The sequence below is a fragment of the Peromyscus californicus genome, unplaced genomic scaffold (genome assembly GCF_007827085.1).
Source record: "Peromyscus californicus insignis strain IS unplaced genomic scaffold, ASM782708v3 Scaffold_11__1_contigs__length_118956290, whole genome shotgun sequence".
NCBI classification, from domain to species: Eukaryota; Metazoa; Chordata; class Mammalia; order Rodentia; family Cricetidae; genus Peromyscus; species Peromyscus californicus.
The window spans coordinates 21,670,120-21,689,079 of record NW_026294402.1 but is presented as its reverse complement, the minus strand read 5'-3'; the positions used below and the strand labels follow the sequence as shown (position 1 = coordinate 21,689,079).

Sequence of the window (18,960 nt, the reverse complement as noted above, 5' to 3'; positions counted from 1 at the left end):
TGCTTTCTATTTAGCAATGTTTTTTGATGCAAGGTCTTTTCTACATATGTTTGGCCTGCTCTTTACTTACCGTGTAGCCCAAACTGGGTTCAAACTCATGGCAATCCTCCTGATTGCCAGGATTATAGGTGTGAACTACTATGCCTGGATCTCTACTTAGCAAAAAAAAAATTTGAAACAACATTTCACTATGTATCCCTGGTTGGCCTAGAATTCGCTGTGTAGCCTAGGCTGGCCTTGAACTCATAGAGATCTACCTCCCTCTGCCACAGTAGTGCTGGGATTAAAGGTGCAAGACACCACATCTGGTTTACTCAACAAATTTATATAACCTCCTTGAGTTATTGGATTTTCAGTAATGTCTGGCCCTTGTGTGAACACAGCACAGAATTTTCAGTAAAAATTGGAGCCCCAAACTTTGACCAGGTGACTCAGAAATGTTCGCATTAGTGCTGTCATTCAGGGCCTTTGTTTTTCTCTCTGACTCTCTTTGTGGCTGTCTTTTCTCTTCTGTTTAAATTTTCTGTTCTTTATCATCTGCACTTGTTCATTAACGTGTGTGTGTGTGTGTGTGTGTGTGTGCGCGCGCGCGCGCGCGCGCGCGCGCACATGGTTGTGCATGTATGCTAGGCGGGGATTGAACCTAAGACCTTGCATATTTGTACTGTACCATTGCCACAGCCAGCCCCTATAGCTTTCATCCATTACCATTTCTGGCTGTTGTTCCTGTGAACACTGCTGCCTTCAGGAAGATCTGGATGAAGTCTTTCTGATGCTGCATCTTTCAGAGTCCTGGAGCAGTGAGAGCTTAGTTATAGGGCACACAGTGCTTTCCTGTTTCAGAGAGGAAGTTGCAGTCACCCAGGAAACCATTGATCAGGATCTTTCTTCACCCAGACAGGCTTTCTGGGGACTGTGGAAAGAATGATGAATAGCCTTCTTGGTTGCTAAGCCATTGGAGAATCTGCCAAGGAACCCACTGTTCCCATAGAAACCATCACTTTAGAAAAGCTTGGCATCAGTTGCCACCCTGCTGCTGAGGAGAGACATTTAGCAAGAGTGGGGGATTGGTGATGAGGTGAGGCTCTCCTGCCCCTACTGTGCTGGGATCAGGCCTTTCACGGGGAGGTTGCCTGTGAAGCAGACAGCCCTACTCCATCCCAACAGGAAGTCCCTATCCCCAGCTGGTCCTTTTAGCATTTTCCATCACATGTTGTTTCATCTTAGAAACTGGATTTAATGAATAAGTTACTTCCAGCACTCTTGCAGAGGCATCTACACTTCTCCTAAGCAGAATGAGAAGAACTAGGTAAGGAGCCAAGTCTCCCTGCTCTGCTGCTTGTTTTCGTCCTTTGTTTCTGGAGTGCTGAGCCCAGACATGGACAGCTCATGATAATGATACTTTCTCTACTCCATAAAAACAGCTCCTGTCTGCTTCTACAGATGCTCTCTCAGAACGTGGTAAGCTGTCTTAGTACTCTTACTCTTTCCTATGGCCTCATTCTGTTCCTATGGAACGTAACTTTTTTCCTACTTAACCTACATTTTTGTTGTTATGGCTTAAACCTGTTTTCCATAGTTATGTCTTTAGTATGATTAGAAAGCCAACAACAAATGAACAAACCCACAAGTACTTAACCATGCCATTCCCCGCTGAACCCTTATTAGCATCTTCTCCAACATCATTATTGGCCTTCCTCGTACTCAGAATTGCTGGACTCATCATTATCACTGCTTTCAGTCACCCACAAGTTCATGGAGGTATGAGAAAAAAGTTCTTACAATTTTTATCTTGAGTCTGGAAGTAGGGTGTGGTACAGAATATTCTCAAACAAAGTTAGTCTTTACAGCATCTTCATAACTTTAATTTATGTTTTCAATTACCCTTACCCCAAATGATTGAAGAAACCAAGTTTATTGTTTATTTTCTGTAGCTAGAGTTTTCCTGCCTGGCCCACAGTCAGGACAAATCTCTCTCACCCGCCAGTCCCACAGCCGCTCAGACCCAACCAAGTAAACACACAGAGACTTATATTGCTTACAAACTGTATGGCTGTGGCAGGCTTCTTGCTAACTGTTCTTATATCTTAAATTAACCCATTTCTATTAATCTATAAGTTGCCACATGGCTCGTGGCTTACCGGTATCTTAACATCTTCTCATGGTGGCAGCTGGCAGCATCTCTCTGACTCAGCCTTCCACTTCCCAGAATTCTCTTCTCTGCTTGTCCCACCTATACTTCCCGCCTGGCGACTGGCCAATCAGCATTTTATTTATACAGAGCGATATCCACAGCAATTTTCATTGTTAAAAAGTTCCATGTTCAGAGAAGTTAATTGGTCCACAGTCACACAGCTGGTGACCAACAGATATGGGGGGGGGGGGCTTTGACCCCAAATGCGTAGGTCTGAGTCAGTTATTGCAAAGCCATGCTCTGAGAATTCATGGCTTTAAAGTTGTTACTGACTGCTACCATGCACTCTAGTAGTTTCCAGCTACGTGCATTCTGTTCATAAGGGACATGAGGATGGCACTTCCCTTCCCTTCATGTGGGCCCCCAGGATGTCTCCAGAGGTAGAAAGGATTGCAGTGAAGACTGAGACAAGCCCTTTGTGTCACTTCCCTACCAGACTTCACGGCAGCTCAGCCTCAGTAGCCTGGCATAGAAAGTCCTTGTCCCTCTGTGTGGATGCAGTGAGTCCAGCTGCGGCTCAGACCACACCACCTGCATCTGCCCTTCCCCTCTCACAGATGCTGACAGGTACCTATTGAGACACTTTGAAACTCTAGCTAATACACTTAGGAATGTCAGTGTCTCTCACCTGGGGAAGGGAGTTTACGTTAATGTGCTGTTGGTAGACACACACTCCATTCCCCACCCCCTTCTCAAACTAATGCCTGGAAATCAGAGAGCCTGGCAATCAGAACCTGGCTGCAGGCTTGTTCTCTGAAACCATCCCATTCTCAGGAAGACATAAGGAAAGATCTGCCATATGGGTCCTGATTTCTCTCTTCAGAATCCGTGCCATGCTATCTGCCTCTGGCACTACGGCCTGAACTGGTGCATGGACCTGGATTTTCTCTCTTCAAAGCCTATGACATACTGTTGTCTATTGTCTGTTCATGGCATTACTCTCATATAAACTCCATATCCCTACCAATCCATCTCAGTAACCCTCTCGAACCCAGATCCCAGCCTTTCACCCTCAGAGGTTTGAGCGCCCAGTCTCTGCACACTTAGGAACCCACTTTCTTCTTTCACCATTTGCTGTTACAATCAACCAATACCCAGAGGCCCCCACGTAGATCACCTGCCTGATGTACATGTTTCCTGTTCTCCTCCCTGCACAGGGACAGCAAGCTCCCCATCTCAACAAGAATATCAAGTAACCTGCACAACAGTAGTTTCTTTACTGGCTGCCCATCTCCTTAAAACCAGAAGTCCTAAGTGCTAAGTGACCATTTCAGTGTATATCTCAGTATGTTCTGCCTACTCCTTTGGGAAAGGGCCTATTTCGGGACACTGTGATTTCTGACACAGGACGCAGAGATTCCCTAGTGGGTTACTGGAAGTGTAAAGACATCTGCTCTTCAACCCATCCTGTCATTTCTAATTTATTCTGCCTATTGAGGTGACAGTGACAGATAAATGATGTGTGCATGGCACATTGGGAGGATGCACCTTTCTCTTGTAAATATTGGCTCTGCAATTCATTTATTAAGTGATACCAACGTTTTGCCCGGGCACTTCTAGGTGATGAATTCCCTGGCCATGTGTCTACTCTACCGTCTTATTGACAAGTATTATTCAACGTACATATGACCCTTTGCCACTGAGTCAAACACGGCATAAGTGCTGAGATGATGCTGCTCTGTCCATTCCTGTAGGCATGAAAGGGACACTTGTCTCTGGAATATGTCTTTATTCTACCTATAGGATTTATTGATTAGCCTAGAATTCTAGAGTTCAGGGATAATCAATCAAACTCAGAGTTGGTCTAGGTTGCTAACTAGCCTCCATCTCTGTCACCATAATGACTCTTCTCCATATAGCCAGTCTCAGAGCAGACCTCAGTGGACCTCTTCCAGTGTCAACCAGACGGTTGGTGGTTGGTTGCCTCTTCTGAGCTGGGAACCTTGCATAGGCATTAACATGTGATAACAAGGCTTCCCACTTGTTACTGGCCCCCATATGCCTTCTCACATGCTTTTCCCCAAGACCCACTAGTCCTCTGCCATCTATTTTGGTTTCTCCTTGGTGCCCTGACCAGCTGGACAATCCATTCGTACTGTCCATAAATTCCTATATGTTCTATCGCAAGGGTCCCTTCTCTTCCTACATGGGCTAGATTGACAGTTGCGCTGCCTGGAGTTCTACTCACTAGGAGAGGAGACCCCCTTCAACCGAGGTAGTCCTATGAGCTAGACTAAGCTATCAGCCAGCAGCTTCCTAGGATCTGAGGCTGAGCCCTCTGCTCCTGACATGGAAATTAAAAGACTTAGGGCATGGCTCAATGCCAGCATATTACATAGATTCACCAAACACGTGTCAAATTTGAATGTGGGTGAATAAATGCTAACTTCTCAGAAAGGTCAGTCCTGAGTACTGCCTCTACCTCTCTCTCTCTCTCTCTCTCTCTCTCTCTCTCTCTCTCTCTCTCTCTCTCTCTCTCTCTCACACACACACACACACACACACACTCCATAAGATCTACTCTCAGAGTGTACAATCTTATTGTGTATATACTTTCATATAAGTCCATCAGTTTTTTATTATAACATGTGATTTTATGCATTCCATATGCTCACCTAATTCTGGACAGCTAGCTCTTTGGGAGCAGAAAGTATGTATCCCACACCCTAATACAGCATCTGATAGTAGATGTTCAATAGATAGAGATGAAAGAATAGGAAAAGAAAGACATAGAAGAAAAATACATGAGTGTATGTACTTTACTATACTTTAGATAATAGCACACTTTTTTCTTGAAAGTTAGGACTTGGTGTCATGAATACACACACACACACACACACACACACACACACACACACACACCCTTTGTGAGCTGACTGTTCTCAAAGCCCCATACTGGTGATCTAACCCAAGGAAACACAAGAAAGGTGCTGTAGGAGACCCCATCCCTGCTACTGTGAAAATATGACCCCAATGTTTCCTTATTCCAGAACATACTGCACCCTGAGCTTCCTTCCCATCAGGACCATCTGCCTCCATTTCCAGCTGCCAGACAGGACAAAGGACAGTCACTCCCTCCTTCCCCCCAAGTCTGGCTTTATCTAAAATTCTCATCCCTCAAGTGCTGATTTTGGATGCATTGTCACAAATACATGTTTGCAAGGAATGGGCACAACAAAGGTCCCATCTTAAGTTTCTCAGAGCTCTTTTCTTATGACATATAAGAGAACAAGTTTGACGCAGTATCTCAAGTACAGAAAAGGAGATTGGCATTACAGATTTCTGCATCTGCAACCTCAGCATGCATATGCACCAGTGTTCTCCTTCCACCCATACACACATGGGCACATACGTATGCATGCATTTTGTGCATGAAGACAAGAATGTAACCAAAACAGAGGACAGTAGTTGTGCATGTCAACTGAGCCCCAATGGTATGCTTCTAAGGCACAACACAGCCCTGTATGGATCTCCTCCGCTGAGGAACTATGAGGAACTACCATAGTGGGCAATGTGTGCTTTGAGGTTTCAGTGCACTGATTTAAATAAAGACAGCAGCTCATTTTTCTCATCTGACTTGAGGACTGGTGGTACTTCAAGAGTCTGACTTTAATGTCAAAGGTGAGCCAGCAGTCTTCCTTGGCTTTCAAAGCATGGCAGCGTCTGCTTCGCCAAGTTAAAGCACCCATGAATGCTCTGCATACAGGCTGCAGTCGAAAGAAGAGCTCCACCTGAGCCCTGGAGGAACCCAGGTCTGGACCACAGGGTTCAGGCAGCCTCATTCACTCAGATAAACACATTTCTGCAGAAGCTTTATGGAGAAATTCCCCGTTGGTAAGCAGGGCTGCTGTGTTAGAACCAGACTCACAGTGCCAATGACAGTGCACTACTGCAGATGGAATGTCTTAGGAAGCTTCACCCTCCAGCTTGGCTCTCACACCAAAAACCCCAGCCAGTTCAACCCAGGGCATCTGTGGATGGATGCAGATCTGGCCAAGCATGGACTGTTTCCGTCTCTGCTGAGCAGCAGTTTGTCACTCCCAGAGAAGGCTTTGTCGTCTGAACCAAACACTCAACAGGTGGCTCCCTTGACATTCGCCAGGGTGACACATTAGCCAGGATTTCCTCTCTGGACCAGTTATTTCCCCCAGTTTTCATTTCCTTCAGTTCCCTGTTTATTATCCTTCTTCCGTTTCTCCTTGGAATCAGCAGAAAGTTTCTGTGAGATGTGTTTTGCTCCCAAGTGCTTTTCGGTGCCCCAGCAGAAGGGTGTCCAGGGATAGCTCACGCTCCTCTTTTAGTAGAATGGTTTCAACACAGAGAAGTGGTCCCATTCTGCTCTCCAAGAATGGCATCCAGAGGCCAGACCTATGAACAGATTCTTTGTACTCTGGGTCCTCTCTGGTGCGTTAGCCCCCAGGAAGGGAGGCCAGGGCCTGCTGTGAGATCTCAGGCCCCAGCTTCAGCAGCAGCACTGACTAGACATTTTTTTTCAGTGGATGACTGAAGCTGAGATGGACAAATGCATTTGGACTCCATCATCCAACAGTGTCATGCTCTGGTGGGAAAGAGTGGGAAGACTGTGACAACCTAGAGCTCAATGAAAATGACCTTTTATGGAGACTAGGAGGACCCCTGCATTTTGCCCTTGCTGCCACAGGTCCTGTTGCTCATGTTTGTGAGCCTGTATTCAAGGCTGCTTCTTAGTATATGCCACCCTCCATTCTCTCTGGACTGCTCCAGTGCTTGAAAGTTTGAAAGGAGAGAACGAGCCACAATCAAGGAGGCTTCCCACATCACCAGGCTCTTTGGCCTGCCACCTTGGTCTCCTTTTCTCTTGTTGCTGCCTCCCAGCAAGAATGGCAAAGCTGCTCCACTGAGCTCACTAGCACCTGCTGGCTCAACTCAATCTCCTCTGGTCCTTTTCAAAACTCTCTCCCTATACAGTGGCCTCTCAACGAACCTCCTTCTTTCAGGCTGACTTCCATCTTTCAGCCCTGTCTCCCCGCTCTTGTGAGCAGCCAGGACCAGGGAGATGAGACCTCATGTGAGAATGAGTTGCCTGAAGAAGAATTCTGACTCCAAGACTCTCCTTAGTCTGTCTTTCTTGTCTATGGTTTTATCCTCCCCCCGTCCAGAAGCTGAACAGCCTGCCGTGGAACCATCTGCTGAGACAAGGGCGTTGAATCTCTGCTACAGGACCTGGAGCTGTCAGGACTCCATGAAGACTCTGCTGGTGAAGAAGTGCATTAGGCAGCTGGGAGGATCCAGATTGGACTCAGAGAAGGTCCCCATAGGTTGGATTAACCATATAGGGTGCGGCTTTGTTGTCAAACACTGCCCTCATAACCCAGTCCCACCACCCTGAGGCTTGTCATAGCTGGGGATGACTTGACAGTGGAGGACTGGAGGTGGCTTTAGCTTTCTACAGATTGAGGAATGTTTGCTAAGCTTCATGAATGATCTTTAACTAGAAAATAATACTCCTAGCTGCACAACAAAATAAAACTGATGTTTTGACAATAGCTAATTGCTTTCAAGAAATGAAATGCAAATTTATTTCATAGTTTTATCCTAAGCACTCTTAGCCTACTGAATGATATAGTAATGATCAACCTGATATTTCTATATGTGCTTTAAAGAATTTCTGAGGTGGTCTGTCTTCCGTGGCACCTAGGACAATATTTAAAGTGTACAGTTAGAAAAGAGAGGCTCTTTTTCCTCCAGAGCATAAGTTAAGTGAACTGAACAGCAGCCTTTTGAGACCTGGAGACCCATACACAGTGTAAGAAAGAGGCCAGCTACATAGGTAACCCCTAGATGATGGCCAAGTAGCCACCTGCCCTTGCCCTGAAGTAGTCTAAAAGTGTCTGAAAGGACTTAGGAGGGATTCATAAAGTCCTCAGAGGAAGCTGGAGTGGAGGTCATAGTGTCCCAGACTCCCTCCCTCCCTCCCTCCCTACCTACCTTCTTCCCTTCCTCCCTCCCTTCCTCTCTTCCCTCTTTGCTTTGGACAGATCAATTTGCACTTCCTTTGTTTTTCGTATACTTTACTTTGAAGGATTTGATCTGTTTTAGTCATGCATTAAACAGAGGTAGTGGCACAAACAAGAAGCCTTATTATTGTGTACCTTTATCACAAGCAGCTCTCTTTGCATTTGAGAGTAAATACAGGGAATTATAGGCTGCAAATATCTCCCTTGGTGATAGCATCATTGATCAGTTTGTATAGCTGTTCTTCTGTTTATTAGACAAAGTGATGCTTTCCTTATGGCTGGTGTTTTATAAGCTATGTGCCCTTCATACTGGCCACCAAGCCTTAGAGAACGCTAGCCCTCATGGCCATTTTATTGATTAAGTATTATGATATTTTCCTAGCTGGGTGATTTTTTTAAGAGTACTTGGAAATGTCTAATTTTATTTCATTAATTTTTAAATTAAATATTTAAGGGAACACCTAAGATCATTTGTGGAAAGAGAATAAGACTTCCTTTCTCTCTTCGGTGGTGAGGTCTATTTGACAACACTTCAGAAGATTTCTGGAGAGACATTAGGTCTGTACTTACTTCACATGTCTAGATATCTGTTTATCCTCTCTTGAAGCACAGGTGTTCAGAAATTGTCTACATAGCTCTATTAGGCTATGTGTCATTTACACAAGTAACCCAGATTATAGAACTAACGTTAATACAACACAAATCTGTCATCTTTATGGCTCTGTTTTTCAGAGCTGAAGATGAAGAGACTTCTGAACCAGACCTCCCTGGAGGTTCTACGGGGCGATCTGTTCCCTGTACCTTCTAGCTCCTGCAGCTGCCCTCACTCCTTAGCTGGAGGCCCCTTCCACTTCTTATAAAGCCAAAATTTCCAGGCTAAGTCTCCCTCATTCTGATTCTGATGTTCCTCCACCCCTGTCTTCGACTTCAGTCTCTTCTAATCACATTTGTGCCACTATGGTTGTCTTAATCCATTTCCTGTTCTTACATTAAACTGTGTAAGTTAGGACTGGGTTAGGGTTCAGTGGTAAACCGCTTGTCGGTACGTCTGCAACCAGGGCTTGTATTCCCAGGAGCTGTGACAACAGCCAAAAATAAAATGAGAGAACCAAAGAAGGGGGGAGTGAGAGAAGGAGGGAGAGAGGGAGGGAAGAAGGGGGCTCATTAACTCACAGATTGGGAGGTTCAAGTTCATGCTATGGTGAGGCTTCTTGGTGATGGCATCAAAATGGCAAATGTGTAAGGGAGGCACCTAGCATAGCCAGAATCCCTTATAGCCAGGCACCTCTGCAGAACCAGCCGAGTTCTACACTGATCTCCTCTGAAGATGGTACCCTCATGAGCTAATCATGGCCTTCCCAACTCACCTCTGTAGAAGAATTTCTAAACAGTCTTGTTAAATAAGAAACACAGAGCCAAAATACAGGGGCAATAGCTGAAGGGAACAGAGAAATAGTGAAGAGCCATGACTAGCCTTAGCTTACCACCACGCAGTAGCTTGCCCAGAGAGAGAGCTTCTTCCTGTCTAACCTGTGCCTTTATTGCCTTCCTGTTCTGCCTTCTCATTGGCTCTAAGCCCAGCCATATCACTTCCTCATCACTGCCTGTCTATACAGACCTCCAGGTCTCTATGGTTGGTACTGGGATTAAAGGCGTGTGTCACCATGCTTGGCTGTGTCCTTGACCACACAGACTCTGCCTGCCATGTGATCGGATTAAGGGCATGTGCTACCACCACCTGACTTCTGTTTTATAGCTCGCTATGACCTCTGATCTCCAGGCAAACTTACTTATTAACATAAAAATAAAATATCACATTTCAGAACAAATAAAGTATCACCACACACCTCTAAAAATTCTTATCATACATTAATTTTTCAAGTAATAGATTCTGTTGTTACATTTTCATACATGTTTATAATGCACCTTAGCCACATTGGACCCTTATCTTCTGTACTCTGCAAGGTCTGTTCTTCCTCTTTCCTGATAATCTCCCTTCAACTGTCAATATTTTTTTTGTGGGGGGGGATGCTGGGTCTTACTATGTAGCTCTATATGGCTTCACAATCACTATGTAAACCAAGTAGGCCTCAAACTCACAGAATGTGCCTAGCGGGTGCTGGAATTAAAGGCCTTTGTTGACACATCCAGCTTCAAATTGTTACCTTTTTTAAACCTAGCTTCTGCATGTGTGCTAAAACATGCAGTGTTCATGGTTTTGAGTCTGACTTCTTTTGTCTACTGTAATTCTACCCATTTTCTGTCAGAGGACATGATCTCCTTCTTCTCTGTGGCTGAATAATGCTCATTGTGTACAAATGACTCTTTTTAAAAGCCGTCCATCCTGTGACAGTAAACCTATCTGTTTACTGTCCAGTCGTCTCAATACTATGACACTTAGCACCAAGCTTCCAGAACATGACACTTTGGGAGGCACATTTAGACTACATTCAAACTAGAGCACAAATAATTCAAGACAAGCCCAGTGTTAAAACCAACTAATTTAGTAATGACAGTCTAGTCACAATCTTAACTTTTCTCTCCTATGTTATATAACATGTTTCTATGTCCTAGGGCAAGACATTGTCATCTTTGGACAAGCATTATCTGATTGTGTATCACAGAAATATTTGTTATATCACATCTTTCCGTTGTTTTGGATATTTGACATATATGATTTGTTTGATCCTGTTTCTTCTGTCTCCTGAATTACTTAACTGTAATTTAGAACAAAGGAAATCTACCCCATATCTAAACTTACATCTCACAGATGGAGATTCAGTGAGGCATAGTACATAAGGCACAACATCTCCGAGATAGGCTTCTTGGAATCCACATACTAATTAGGGAATGATGGCCAAATTCTTGATGTTTTGACTCCTAGCAGTTTAGAACTATTTATAAATATCTATAATTACATTTTTTCATATTTCAAAGCTTTTCCATAATGGCCATTGCTGTAATTATCTATCTATCTTTCTATCTATCTATCTATCTATCTATCTATCTATCTATCTATCTACCTATCTATCTATCATGTATCTATCTTTAGCATTTATCAACACAGTAAAGAGCAAAGAGTATATCAAATTCTGCAAAGCCTGCAGAATGCCTTTCAGGAGCTCTGACCTTGAAATAGATCAGAGATTAGTAAATTATTGCTCACAGGCCACATCCTACTTACCACCTGTGTTTGTAAATGAACTTTTATTAGAACTTAGGCTGACATTTAAAAAATTAATTTGTTGTTAGACAATTTCATACACGTATAAAGCGCATTCCGTTCATGCTCAGCATTCCAGCACCATTTATTGGAGATGCTGGTTTGTTTTTTCTCTAATGTGTATTTTTGGCATCTTTGTTGAAAATCAAGTACCTGGTGTTGAGAAATCTGTATATCAACCTACAGAAGAATGAAATGAGATTCGTATTTCTCACCTTGCACAAAAATAAGCTGGAGATGGGTCAAAAGCTTCAACATCAAATCTGATCCTCTGAGACTACTAGAGAAAATGGGAAGGCACTCACCTACTCACCTCAACAGTGAGGTTCAGATAGAGACTCCCTCAACAGGATTTTGGTAATGCAGGAAATAAGAACATACATAAATAAACAAGACATCATGAAACTAAAAAGCGTCTGTGCAGCAAAGGAAACTGCCAGTCAAGTGAAAACCCAGCCCAGAGAATGGGGAAAAGTGTTTTCTAACTACATGCCTGTGAGAAGAATAAAGAACCCCAAACTAAACTCCAAGACAACCAACCAACCAACTACAGAATGAGCTATGGAAAAAAAAAAAACAGATTTCTATAAATAAATAAATAAATAAATAAATAAATAAATAAATAAATATGAATGGATAGTGAACACTTAAAAAATGTTCAACATCCTTAATCATCATGGAAATAAAGATGAAAACTATTGTTAGGTTCTATCTTGCCCTACCAGAATAGCTATTATCAAGAATTCAAATGATAATGAATACCAGCATGATGTAGGGAGAAGAGCACCCTTACACACTGTTGGTGTGAGTGTAAACTAGTGTTAACTCTTTGGAAATATGTCTGGAAGTTTCTTGAAACCTAAAAATGAATCTATCCTATGACCCTGTTACACCATTTCTAGGCATGTACCAAAGGACCCTATCCACATTGATACCTTCCCATCCATGTTCACTGATGCTCTCTATTCACAATAACAAACAGTGCTGTAGAAGCCAGAAAACTTGGAAGGGGACATTGTGGGGGGTGCCTTAAAGTAGGGAAGCGGTAGTGTAATATAGACAAAAGGGAAGTAGAGTGGAGGACTGCTGGGGATGAAAATGTTTAAACAGGGAAAGAGATGGAGAAATTGAGATTAGGAGAGGTTTATGGAAACCTAATTTCTTATAACCCAAATTAAAATGTACAAAAGAGACCTAGGGGAATTTCTTGCATAGCTAGATAATCCGGTGGGTTATTAAACAAAATTTGTAGTCCCAGAAGACAGAATACTCCTGAAACTGGCCAGAGAGGCCCCCGAGTGACCCCAGATAATCCAGACTCTTGACAGTGCTCTTGGTTACTAGAAAACTGAGGTGGATTTTGATGAAGACACCACACACAGTTACAAGATAGAGAGAAATCAGGCTGTGACTGAGATGGGAACTTCCTCCCTCTGTCTAGCCTTCACAGTACTTATGGACACTATACAAGCTCCTGGGGAGGGGAAAGCTTCAGCAGTTTTACCCAGCTATGAACCCGATAAAGTACAAAATCCATCTGCCAGGAGTGTTGTGCTCATCTATACATACTGGCATGACTGTTGTTCAGATAATCAACCTCCTTTACTGGAAATGGTGTTTCCTTCATTGGGGGGGGGACCCATAACTAGGGAGGTCATAGGCCCAAGCTTAGTGTTGGGGAGGGTGATTTACTACTGTTGTTTGTCTGCATTTATACAGTGTCAAAATGCTCCTAAATCTCTGTGTTTATATCAATAGAAAGACGAGAGCTACTCCCAGTCTTAATCAGTGAAAACTTTCTTTGCAAGGAATGGTGGTGAATAGACTCCTGGACACCAAAGATACTGAGAATAAGTGACAGTTGAAGTCTTATCCTTAAATAAGACATTTACACCACACTTTTTTAGGGTCAGGAACATTAGGAAAGAGGGAGAGGGGAATATGTAAAAGCCAGAAGATATGGTAAAGGATTATGAAAAGCCGTTCTCAATCAGTCACAGACTGGAAGGGGTGGGGTATGGATCTTACTGCTGAACTGTTGGCTGTTGATAGATTCTGGGAGAGGAGAAGTCATTGTCTTAAGCTGTGTCCCCGCTGCTGAGCATACTCCAGCAGACAGCTCCAAACCTATGGTCATGCAGATGGCATGTTAAACTTGCTGGGTCATAAAACAAGAAGAATGAATATTAAACTGAGAAAGAGTTAAGAAAAGAATAAGGGAGGAGATCGGGATAGTGGGAGAAAGGGAGAGGGTGGGAGGGAGAGTGGTTAGTATTATGTACATGAGTGAAATTATCAAAGAATACATTTAATTAATTAAAATTTTATGTATCTATGTATGTGTAGGCTTATATCTGGGTTCACAATTCTATCCCATTGATCTGTCTATTTTATGTCAATATGATGCCGTTTTTATGACTATGGTTCTGTAGTATAACTTGCAATCAGATGTGTTGCTGTTTCAGCAGTATTCTTTTGTTCAGAGTAGCTTAGGCCATCATTTCCCTGATGTAAATTCCAAGATTTCTTTTTCTGTGTGAAGAATGGTCTTGGAAGTCTGACAGAAATCTTCCTTAATCTATAGATTGCTGTTGGTAGAATGACAAATTTTACAATGATAATTCTTCAGCTGTAAAAGCATGGGAAGTCTTTCCATTTTCTCATCTTTTGTTTCTTTCTTCGATGTTTTAAGATGCTCATTGTAGAATTCTTTAATTTTCCTGGTTAAGTTTATTATAACGTATTTTAATTTTCTGATACTATAGTGAATGTGATTATTTCCCTAATTTCTTTCTCAGTATACTTGACTACTGAGTTTTATAGGTTAATTTTGTATCCTGACATTTTGCTGGAATTATTTATCAACTCTACGAGTTTTCTAGTGAATAAATAAAGTCACTTATGTATATAATTATACCATCTGCAAATATGGATACTCTAACTTCTTTTCCTACTTGTATCCCTTTTATTTCTTTATTTTTTATTTTCCTCCAGCTAAGGCTTCAAACACTATATTAATGATAGTAGAGAGACTAGACACCTCTTATTCCTGATCTTTTCGAAAATGCTTCAACTTTTCATGATGTTGGCTATAGGGTTATCATAAACAGTTTTTTATTATGTTAAAATAAGATCCCCCTACATCTTTATTCTTTTAAGAGCTCTACTATGTGGAGATGTCAGATTCTATTGACAACTTTTTCTATAGATACTGAAATGATCATATGATTTCTGAGTTTTGGTTTTATTTGTGTGAGTAATCACATTTACTTTTTTAAAATATGTGTGTGTGTGTGTGTGTGTGTGTGTGTGTGTGTACGCCACGTGCTCAAGAGTGACTATGACGGCCAGAAGAAAACAGAGAATATTTCTTGGAGTTATGGTTGCAGGTAGTGATTAGTCAACCATTGTAGGTACCAGGAACCAAACTGAGGTTTGGTTTACATTTATTGATTTTTCTGTGTTGAACTATCCTTGCACAATTGGAACAAAGCCAACTCGATCATGGTGAATGGTCTTTTGGACATGATCTTGCATTCAATGTGCAAGCACTTTAATAAGAATATTTGTATCTATACTTATCAAGGAGATTGTACTACAAATTTTCTTTTTGGTTGGGTTTGATAGAGTTTTTATGTTAGTGTAGTAGTGGCTTTAAGTACGTACTTACTATTTCTAAATTTCAATCTTCACGTGTGTATGTGTATGTGTCTGTATGTCTGTGTCTGCGTGTGCATGCACTTGGGCACTCATGAATGTGGAGGCTAGAGAGCACACTCAGGTGCTATCCTCAGGAATGTCCTCTGCCTCCTTTGAGATAGAGCCTTCATTTGCCTGAATGGTGGGTGGTCAGCAAGCCCCAAGAACCTGCCTGTCACTGTTGCTGCACTGCCTTGATTACAAGTGTGTGTCACTATGCCCATGGTGTCGGGGATCAAATCCAGGTTCTGACGCTTGCAAGGCAATCGCTTCACAGATTCAACTATCTTCTGAGCCCCTCTAAAAATAAACCTCAAATTTTACCATAAACAAATATTTGGATGACAAATATGAGAATTAACTTGCTTTAATTATTCTGTGTTACACATGGATTCTTCAGACAATGCTTGGCTCTTAGAGGCTTCTGCCACAGGATGATTTGCAATTAGCAGAAGTCAAGCTTGCACAATGTAAACGATGCTGTGAAGGAGGCCAGGCTAGAGACAGGGACAGCTCCCTGAGAGAAGACTGTAATAGCCCAGAAGACACTCAATAAAGACCTTAAATTGGCAGAGGCAATGTAATGGAATGAAGGGGATAGGGAAATTTGACAAATCAGTGTGACCTTTCAATCAGTCCCCAAATCTAAATCCAGTCTTGAACCACCAACTTTCAATGTGCCTGATCCTTGGGCCACATACACTGAACCTGAACCTTTGGCAATGCAAATGCTCATTTTTCTCTAGAGCCAGAGAGAGCTGGGAAGACAGGCTTGGAACCAGCATCCACATATGCTCAGAGGAAGATAATGAGTTGGCTCACATTCCTCATCTCTAGGCCAAGATGAATTTTCAGAAGTGAAAACTTCTTGAATATCTATAGAACCTTCCTGCCTGAGCAACTTGTTTCTAAGAGTGTTACATCAGGAAGGAGGCAGAAACTGCACCAAACTGCAATGTAAGATCCTAACACTAGGAGTCAACAAGACAGCCACATCTTTACCATCAGTGCTCCACTTACAGCCAGTGTTGAGTCTGTCTCTCCTTGTGTGCTTTAGGGGTTTTATGACAGTATTCAGGATTACTATTCAGATATGGCAGGACTCAGTAAAGTCAGGGGGGTCAGAATGTACTTTAGGGGTGAGGTATGAGATAGGATAGCCCGTGGTAGATCCATGATTCTCATTTGTGTGTACTGGAATTGAACATGGGAGAATCTCGAGAGATGTATATTACGCTGTCTGTATGCATGGTTGTTTGAATGAGAAATGTCGTCCATAGACTCGGGTATTTGAAAACTGGTTCTCCGGTTGGCAGTGATATTTGGAGACGTTATGGAAGCTCCAGTAAGTGGAGACTTGGTAGAGAAAATATGTCACCGGGGACAGTCTTTGGGAGTTTGTAGTCTGACGCTACATCGACTGCAGATCCTGTGCTTCATGCTTGCGGTTGAAGATGTGGTCTCTCAGCTTCCTGCTCCGTATGCCTGTTGTCATGCCTCCTCTGCCATTATAGTCTCTCTTTCTCACTGGGTCCATAAGCCCATATAAACTCCCACCTAAGTTTCTTTTGGTTGTGGTGTTTTATCACAGCAATAATAAATAAATAATACAGAAGTTGGTGCCAGGAGCAGTGGGGTTGTTGCTGCGAAGAGCCTGACCATGTTCGTTGGGAGAGGAATGTGGAAGACTTCCCAACTTTGGACGAGAAAAACATTCGAATGCTGTGAGCAGGGCTTAATTGATTATTCTAGAAAGAATCTGGAAGACTGTGTAGCCTTGTTCCACATCAAAATAGTGCTGAGAGTAATATGTACTATGGAGGCCTGGCTCAAGAAGTTTCAGAGAACAAAGTCTCTGCTAAAACCGGGGCTAGAGTCTGCTGCTATGATGTTTTAGCAAAGACTCTGACAGCCACTTCCAGTGTCCTAAGGACTTGTCCTAGACTAAACCTAAAAAGCAATGGACTAATATCTTTGGTACAGAAAATTTCAAGACAGCACAACATTGGGCCTGTTGAAATGTTATTACTTATATCTCTTGTGTAGATCTATGATGAAAATGAACAATTGGAACAGAAAGGAAATTTTGAAAGTGTATGAGTTGTAGAAAGATGACAGGTGGGGAGTTCAATACTACAGCCGAGGCATGTGCTGAAAGAGAGGCTGCAATTATTAAGAATAGTGCCACTAAGGAAGGACATCCTGCCCTGCACTGAAACAATAAGTACTTTTAGGACAAGACAGCTAAATGTCCAAATGTGAAAGGAAAAGACTTAGGGAGCTTTATGCTCTTACAAAACAATACCATACAAAAGATACTGCTAATGTGAGTGGGGGCAAGGGTCCATCCCAGGCTGGCAGCTAGACTTGGAAGTGTCAGTCATGTGATACTGGCTTGTTGGTATAAAAGATGTAAGTGGGGGGCTCGGATTGTTACTCCATACTTTCAGAGAGCTACTTAGGCCAGCCAACATGTGACAGAGGAGTATCTTAAAGAAGGCTATGAGAGGTCAATGAGTAAAACTACAAAGCTGAAGCCTGGTTGCAGTTGAGACATCCAAATGTTAGAAATCCCGGGAGCTTCAGACATCCACCAGGGAGAGATGCATATACGGAAAAGAACCAGACCAAGAGAGAGATGTACTGTAGCATCAAAGCTGGAGGGGTGGATCCATCAAGTTCTTTGAAGCTAAAGTTCTGGATCCAGATATAAGACAGAGCTATGGGATTTTGTGTTGTTTTGGTTTAGTTCAGTATTTCCTTAACACCCCACCCCAAGGGGATAATTTATATTCTATGCCATTGTATGTTAGAAGTATATAATTTGCTTTTTGATTTTTAAAGGGAGTCATAGGTAAGAGATGGCCTTGAGACTCAGAAGAGATTTTGTATTTTTAAACAGTGCTAAAACTACTAAAGATTATGGAGACTTTAAAATTGGACTAAATTAATTTTGTATTATGATATGGCCATTAGTCTATGGAAACCAGGGAGTGGAACACTGTGGTTTGAATGAAAACTATCCCCCATAGGTTCAGGTGTTTTAATATTGTCCCCAGTTGGTGGCACTGTTTGAGGAGATTGTGGCAACTTTAGGAGGGGGAACCTTGCCTGGGGAAGTTTATCACTGTGTGGGTTTTGAGATTATGTAGCCTCATCCCCCATTGAGTCCAAGCTCTCTGCTTTGTGTTTGTGTTTGAAGATGTGATCTCTCAGCTTCTTTCTCTTAATTCTTGCTACCACTCTTCCTCCAGCATTATGGACTTTCCCTCTGCAACTGTAAACCATTTCACTTCTTCCATAGTTACTTTTGGTCATAGTGTTTTATCATAGCACCAAAAGGTAGCTAACACAGTGTACAATAAGGGTGAGTCTGGACTAGGGCAGAAAACTGGACACTCTTGTGTTACAGTGTCATGAAGTCAAAGAGGACTAGTTAGATATGGTGGATAAATGTTTCAAGCCCAGGCCCTCAATGTGTTTGCCTTCCACGGGTGAAGATCTCTCTTTTGGAATATTTGCCCCATGTTACAATGTGGAGAACCTACAGTGAAGGTTTGTTGATGGAGAATATTACCAATGCTTTCTGCTTTTAAAGATTTCTTTGGGATGTATTAGCGATGCAGCTTGGAAAATGTTCTGGAATCAGAAGGCTTTCTGTGTGTGTATCTGTGTGTGTGTGTGCATGTGGATACACAGGATACTAAACAAGCGTGTGAGATGTTGTCACTGTGTCTACTCACCTTTTTAGTGCTATGCACAAATAGATAGCTGGATAAGACTGACTATCACCATGGTCTCAGTTCCCAATGTTCTGCTAACATTGGGAACTAACAAAGTTCATCAAT

At 42.5% G+C, this 18,960-nt stretch overlaps 1 long non-coding RNA gene across 2 annotated transcripts in view; it reads left to right on the top strand.

Annotated features, from left to right (window-relative positions):
* Window positions 1-1,094: 1,094 nt before the first annotated feature.
* The window catches only part of LOC128120903 (uncharacterized), a 62,007-nt gene continuing 44,141 nt past the window's right edge, over window positions 1,095-18,960 (top strand). Inside the window, exons 1-2 of one of the 2 annotated variants that reach the window (XR_008221996.1) lie at window positions 1,095-1,461; window positions 5,185-12,040. This is a non-coding gene — a long non-coding RNA (uncharacterized LOC128120903). Of the gene's footprint in view, window positions 1,462-5,184; window positions 12,041-18,960 lie in introns of those variants that run through there. The other variant, XR_008221995.1, reaches the window with a different exon arrangement.